The following is a 6864-nucleotide window of genomic DNA, read 5'->3' on the forward strand; positions in this document are numbered from 1 at the left end:
CACTGCCATTCCTCAGGCAGGAAGTTAAGATATTCCCAGTGAACTTCAAAAGGAACAAACAAAATAAAACCTGGCCTTTTATGTTTATGCTGATCTCACTGGCCCAGAGCACTTGGGGAGCACTGTTTTTTTCCAGTGGCTCGCCCAGAGGACGGACAGTGGTTCTCTGGGTTTGAGACCCTGCCCGTGAATCTCCGAGGGGAGGGGCAGGGGTGTCACGCCAGTGATGGCTGTTTCCGGCTGTGCAGGCCTGCGGTGGGCATGAGAATTTGCATTTCTTTTCTTGTATTCTTTTTTTTAAATAATTTTTTAAATGTTTTATTTATTTTTAATACAGAGAGAGACAGAGCAAGAGAGGGGGAGGGGCAGAGAGAGAAAGAGACACAGAACTGGAAGCAGGCTCCAGGCTCTGAGCTGTCAGCACAGAGCCTGACGCGGGGCTCGAACCCACAAACGTGAGATCTGACCTGAGCCGAAGCTGGAGGTTTAACCAACTGAGCTACCCAGGCACCCCCCCCCTTTTTTTTTTTTTAAGTTTTTTGAGAGACAGAGACAGCGTGAGCAGGGGAGGGTCAGAGAAAGAAGGAGACACAGAATCGGAAGCAGGCTCCAGGCTCTGAGCTAGCTGTCAGCACAGAGCCCAACACGGGGCTCGAACCCACAAGCTGTGAGATCATGACCTGTTCCGAAGCCGGACATTTAACCAACTGAGCCACCCAGGCGCCCTGAGAATTTGCATTTCGAGCCTGTTCCAAGTTGCTGCTGCGAGTCGGGCGCTGCTCGGAATCACTGATGCCGATCCCGGTGCAGAGTCCGTAAATATTTAGGACCTGCGCCCGGAGAGCTGGCGTGAGACATGTTCAGACAGCAGAGCAGGACATTTCTGTGGGTTGTGTGTCCTGTCCGTGTGGGGGGAGATGAACGTGACGGGGAAATAGATCAGTTTCCATAAAAACGTTATTTACTAACGAGGCTGGGATTCTGGGAGCAAAGGAAGAATCCTTAGCGATGTTAGATGTGATCATGTTCGAGGCGCCGGGTGGCGCTGTCCGTTAAGCATCTGGCTCTTGATTTCCGCTCAGGTCACGATCTCACGGTGCGTGAGCTTGTGCTCCACAGCGGGCTCCACAGCATGGAGCCTGGTTGGGGCTCTCTCTCTCTTCTCTCTCTGCCCCTGCCCTGTGCATGTTGTCTCTCTCACTCAAATAAACATTAAAAAAAGGATGTGATCATATTACTTTTGGGGGCTGAACCGTTTAGAGGTGGAGGGTCTCCACTCCAGCGTCCTCTGAGATGGCTCCACGGTGCCCGCAGTCTGTGACAGGTGCACGTACGTGAGCCTGGGGCGTGCATGTAGCAAACTGCCAATTGCTCGCCCTGGTCTGTTTATTACACTATTCGGACTCCTTTTCTGCAAGTTCCAAAATCACATTAATGTGTTAAGAACAGTGATCGGGGTTAGGACTCCGCTTTGCTCTTCTGTGTGTGTGACGTGAGGTCAGGAAAGCGAGTTCCGAGCCTTGTCGCCGTGGGTGTTGTGGACCCGTGTGGACACGCAGCCCCTACCTGCCGTGGGTCGCCGGGCCAGTGAGTCCTCGGGATGTGGCTGTGCGCCTGGCTCACGTCTCCTTGCGGATGTCCTTCTAGAACTGGTGTAGAGTTCTCTCCTGGGGCTGGGGTTAGACGTGTGCCCATTCTGGGGGTGTCGGGTGGCTCTGTTGGTTGATTTTGGCTCAGGTCATGATCTCATGGATCGTGGGTTCGAGCCCTGCGTTGGGCTTCATGATGACAGCGTGGAGCCTGCTTGGGATTCTCTCTCTCTCTCTCTCTCTCTCTCTCTCTCTCTGCCCCAACCCCACGAGTGCATGCTCTCTCAAAAAAAAAATCTTAGAAAAAAAATTGCCAATTATTACCCAATTTGTAAGTTCCCTACTTCAGTTGTTTCCTGGGAATGAAGCCTCCCAGTGATTAGCAGAACAATTCCCTAAGTGCATAGCCGGAGGCACCAGGGAGAGAACCTTCCAGAGCCTAGCTGGGGACAAAGGTGGGGATAGAATGAGTACTAGCTGGAGTTCTGCCCCTGCAGCCTCCAAGCTGGATTGAGGCCGCAGGGCTCACATGTAGAGGAAGAGCGCTTCTGCACGCATGTGAGCCGGGGCCGGGGCCCCGGGGCGTGGCTGTCACCCGGCCGGGGCCTCCCCCTCCTCAGCCTTCCCTTCCGCTTCCCACGTGGCCTCTGATACCAGCGAAGGGCACAACAGGAGTTTGGCGTTGTTAGATTTCGCTCTTGGAAATAAAACATTTCATCTGTTCCTTCCCGGCCACGTCACCTGGGATGGGGGGGGCTTCTCCCCGGTCCTCACCGGGGCCTGGGAGGCGGCCCCGACATTGCTGCCACCTTACAGACGGGCACACTGAGGCTGAGGACTTTCAGTAACCTGCTTTTCATCCCAGCCTTGAGCCCCCGGACTCCAAGCCCAGCCTCCTCCCCTGCTGTGGTGAAGGCGGTGGGGTGGCTGGGGGTCTTCTAGTCTGGGCTGAGCCCTCCACCTCTGAGCTTGGAGATGGAGCCTGGGCGTTCGCCTCCCGGTGGGGAGTTACCGTGTGCCCCAAACAGACGGCCCGGCTCACTGCTCCGTGCTTCGGGTCACTTGTCCCAGGGGCCATCCATGCCTCCTGGTCACCAAGGTGCGGCTCCCATCCAGGACGGCATCGTGGTGGGCGGGGGGGTGGATCTGCTCAGAGAGAGTTTCCTCATGTGCAAGTTCTTGTGTTTCCCGGGCTTGTGGGCTGCTGCCTGGTTTTGTAAATAAAGTTTTATTGGAACACAACCATATCCATTACATATTTTTTTACAGCTGGCTTGTTGCGGAGAAAGTCTGCTGACCCCTGAATTTTCCTATAAGGCATCTCTCTAGGTGGCGATTACGCACAGGCACACACACACACACACACACACACACACGCATGCACGTACGCACACGCATGCACACATGAAGGAAACGCAAGACGTTAATGGAAGATTTTGGGCAGTGTGTATATGATTGCTCGTTATACTTATTTTTTCTGCTTCTCTGTATGTTCAAAAATTTCGTAGAAGAGTTTGAGGCTGGTGGTTTGACCACCCCAGGATCTCTAAAGGAACGCCGCAGGGCTCCCTTCCAGGTCCTGAATCATCAACATTCGCCTTACCAACTTGACAGGTTAATCAACCAGGTAGATGACAGAAATCAATGAAAGCATTAACAGTCCAGCCAACATACTCCAGAGGTGGACGTACAGTGTGGGAGAGGGTGTGGGCAGCCGCGCCGACGGGACGGCGTTTAATGCCAATGAGCGTCACGTCCGCACTTGGACTCCCCAAGCTCGCTGCCAGGAGTAGCCTGGGGTGGGACACGGGCCCGTTCCCTGAGCTGGACCCGAGTCTTCAGGTTCCCAGAGTGTGTGAGCACTGGCCTGGCGGCTGGGACACCGGGGCGCAGAGCAGACGGGCTTGCCGACGTCCTGGTGGGGAGTAACCGGTAGCCACAACCCCTGGAGAGTCCTCCCGTGTGCTGGGAATGCGTGTTGGGAAAAGGCGCAGGAGAAGGAGGGCAGGTACAGAATCCTAAGTGCGGAGAGGGGTAGACGGTGGTATTGAACAGTGTCAGGGTCCCCAAGGAGATGCTTGAGCTAGGACTGGAAGGCAGTGAGGCCTGAGCCCTGTGGTTAAGGGCCAGAGGGGCCAGGAACAGCAAGGAGCCGTGGTTGGTGGCAGGAGAGAGCCAGGGAGGTGGGGGCGGGGCGTACGGCCAGGGCTGTGGCTTTTGCTCCCACGTGCTGGGAGCCCTGGGAGGCTTTGAAACTCAGAGACTCACCGTCCGACTCCGGATGAAGGGACCAGGGCCACCGCTCGAGAGCAGGCAAGTGCAGCAGCAAGGGGCCGACGAGTTAGAGGGCACTGCTGTGGTCCAGGTGAGAGCGGCGACTGGCCACTGGGAGGGTGGCCGGTGTGGGTGCAGGTGGCCGGTGGGGCCCCGGGACTGGTCGCCGTAGTGGATCAGAAAGGAAGGGCTTCAGGTGCTCCCTGATCTGCCGGTGCCCCAGGAGGACAGGGCTCCCCGCCTGTCCTGTGGGGAGGTGCGCCGAGAGGCGGGGTCTGGGCGCAGGTGCACCGGGCTGGCGCTCCGCAGCCCAAGACGCAGGGGGACGAGGACTGAATACACCCCCGCGTGCCCTCTCCCGCCTCTGTTGTTTGCCACTCTTAGCGTAGTGTGGTGAATGTTGTCTTCTAATTCAAGTTTATTTTTTACCTAAACTATTTTAAAAGGAAATCTTTTGTTGAGACTTCAAGCAGCGAGCTGGAATCGCTTACGTAACCATAAAGCTATGACTGTAAAGCAAAATTTAGTTCAAACTAGACGTGTCCTCCTGCGAAGGTCACAGCACCAAGATCTACAAATGTCAGAAGGTGTCAGAATCATTGTAGCACCAGCTAAGACTTCTCTGCAAGATTAGAGGGTCGTTGAAAGGGACCAACTTCGGTGACCACGCGCTGGGTCCCTGAACCCCCCGAAGTCACCTCATCACCCTCAGGTCCATGCCCAGCCCTTGGGAGGTGTTGGACAGTGTCCAGGGTAAGGGAGCCTGGGGTCCAGCCTGACCCTCTGCCAGAAGTTAGGTTCACTTGAGGACCCTGTGTTTTCCCAAGTACTTGGGCAAATGGAATTTGCAAGAACGCTGCGGGGGCTGTGGTTATTTATTCTAGAACAGACGTAGGGATGACGGCCTTGGAAAGAAAGGGTGGGGTTTGTCCCGTGTGCTTCCAGGGGTTGGCCTGGGACCTGTGGGCGGGAGACAGGCAGCCTGGCTTCCAGTCCCTCTGAGCACACACATCCTCTCTCAAATTATCACTGGGGTTTGTGTTTTTAAATTAAATAATCTGCTTCCTGACTCATCTTCTTCCTGTCTGTTTATTGTGGTCTCTTTTTCACGTGACGGGTTTCCTCCAGTGCCTGCTAAGCCACGGCCGACCTTTCCTGCCGGAGGGCAGAGTGGCAGGGAGCTGTGGACGCACATCGCGGGCAGTGTCCTGGGGCAGGTTTGCTTTGGGGCACCTGGCCCGGTGCTGGCCTGGGGCCCGGCCCAGGGGACCCAGGATGGTGTGCCTGGAGCTGGGAGCGGCCCGTGTTCCGGGTGCAAGAGGGAGCTCACCGTCACGAGATGTGTGCAAACAAGATCCCGCCCCTCCTGTGACGGAAGGGGCTTGGGGGCCTCTGAGGTCCTTCCTGTTGTACTTTGGTGCGTATTGTCCCTGCTGCTTCTCCTGCAGGCTCCCTGGTCTGGGGGCTCCTCGCGGCCTTAAGAGGTGCCGGTGGTGGTCCCGTCCCACCCAGCCTGCTGTGCATCGGGGGGCCGCACTGAAATGTGGATCGGATAAGGGAGAATGAGAGATCCTGCCACTGAGGGCAAAGGGCTCGACTCAGGGCCCCTGAGCCCAGCTTGGTCCCCATGTTTTGGCTGCAACGTCCTTTCCGCTCTTCCCTAGCCCCCCGGGCCCCGCCTGTGCTTCCCTCCGTTTGTGAAACCTTGGCTGACCACCTCCAGCCCTTTCCCCAGCTCGTGGCGAGCGTTCTGCCTTCTCCGCCGTGGGTTTCACGTGGCACCCGGGCAGCCCCGGCAGCCTCTGGCGGGCTCCCTGCGCCCTCTCGTCCTCTGTGGGCCGTGTCCCGCCCAGAGCCAGGAGCGGCGCTCCGAGTGCAGAGCAGAGCTCAGCCCGTCCCTGCTCCCCACTGCCCCTGAGCGAGCGCCGGCTTCCTTGCGGATGTCACCTTCCATCGCTGTGGAGTGGGGGCCTGTGGCCGGGGATCGGGGCACAGAGCCCCCAGACTGTGTGAGCTCGAAGCCCGCCTTCCGGCTGCTTCCTTCATGACTCTGTTCCTCAATTTCCTTACTGTGGCGGTGGCAGGAACGCCAGCCACCCCACAAGGTGAGTGGGTGGAGGTCGGGCACACCTCCTGGCACTTGGTCTGCTGTTTCTCTCCCCACTGCCCACAGCGCTCTGGCCGCTGTGACCTTTTCCATGCCCTTTGACCTTTTCCGGCAGTTTCCCTGGCTGCTCCTCTCTTTGCTTCACCAGGAACCCTTGTCCCTGGCTTGTCACTTGCTCAGCACATTATTCTTCGGGTCTCGGGCTAAATGTCACCTTCGATGCAGCCCTCTCCAGCCCCCATTTAACACGGGTCCCCGGTTCCCGCACTCTCACAGTCCCTGATGCCTTTGTTGGCTGCCATGTTCTGTTTGCACCGACTAGACCTTGTCCCTCAGGGCTGGGACCCTGCCTGCTGTTTTCTTCACTGGCAGCACCTAGACTGGAACCAGTGACTGAGTGGAGGAACGTGAAGGAACGGACATCGGCATGAATCAGACACGAGCCTGGGGGTGAGGGGCGTGGGGGGCGGGCTGTGCCCTGTGCCTGCCTCTTCCCATATGAGGGCTACTCCTCTGAGTTCACGAGGTGCCAACCCCAAGGGTAGCAGCACCTCGTGCCATGTGGGCCACCTTCCAGGTGTCTGGTTCCCCGGGACAGCACAGTGCCAGCGAGCCGGCAGAGAAGGGTTGAGAAGGAGGGTCGGGACCCTGACTGCCACGCGGGACACTGACCCCTCCATTCATCGGCCACCTTTACATTTCCCCTTGTTAACTCCATCTCCTCGTCTGCAAAATGGAGGCAACAACAGTGCCTGTCCCGACAGGTCTGGGAACAGTGTCAACATCTGGCAAATGGTAACTTCTGTGTCAGTGTGGGCTGTGTTAGTGGCAGTGTCATTGGTAGTGGTGATGGTGATGGTGGTGATGGTGGTGGTGGTGGTGGTGGTGGTGGTG

At 57.4% G+C, this 6864-nt stretch overlaps 1 protein-coding gene across 1 annotated transcript in view; it reads left to right on the plus strand.

Annotated features, from left to right (window-relative positions):
- The window catches only part of PHACTR3 (phosphatase and actin regulator 3), a 198889-nt gene that overhangs the window by 58730 nt on the left and 133295 nt on the right, over window positions 1-6864 (plus strand). The window lies entirely within an intron of this gene.

Source organism: Suricata suricatta, chromosome 12 (genome assembly GCF_006229205.1).
Source record: "Suricata suricatta isolate VVHF042 chromosome 12, meerkat_22Aug2017_6uvM2_HiC, whole genome shotgun sequence".
Classification (NCBI taxonomy): domain Eukaryota; kingdom Metazoa; phylum Chordata; class Mammalia; order Carnivora; family Herpestidae; genus Suricata; species Suricata suricatta.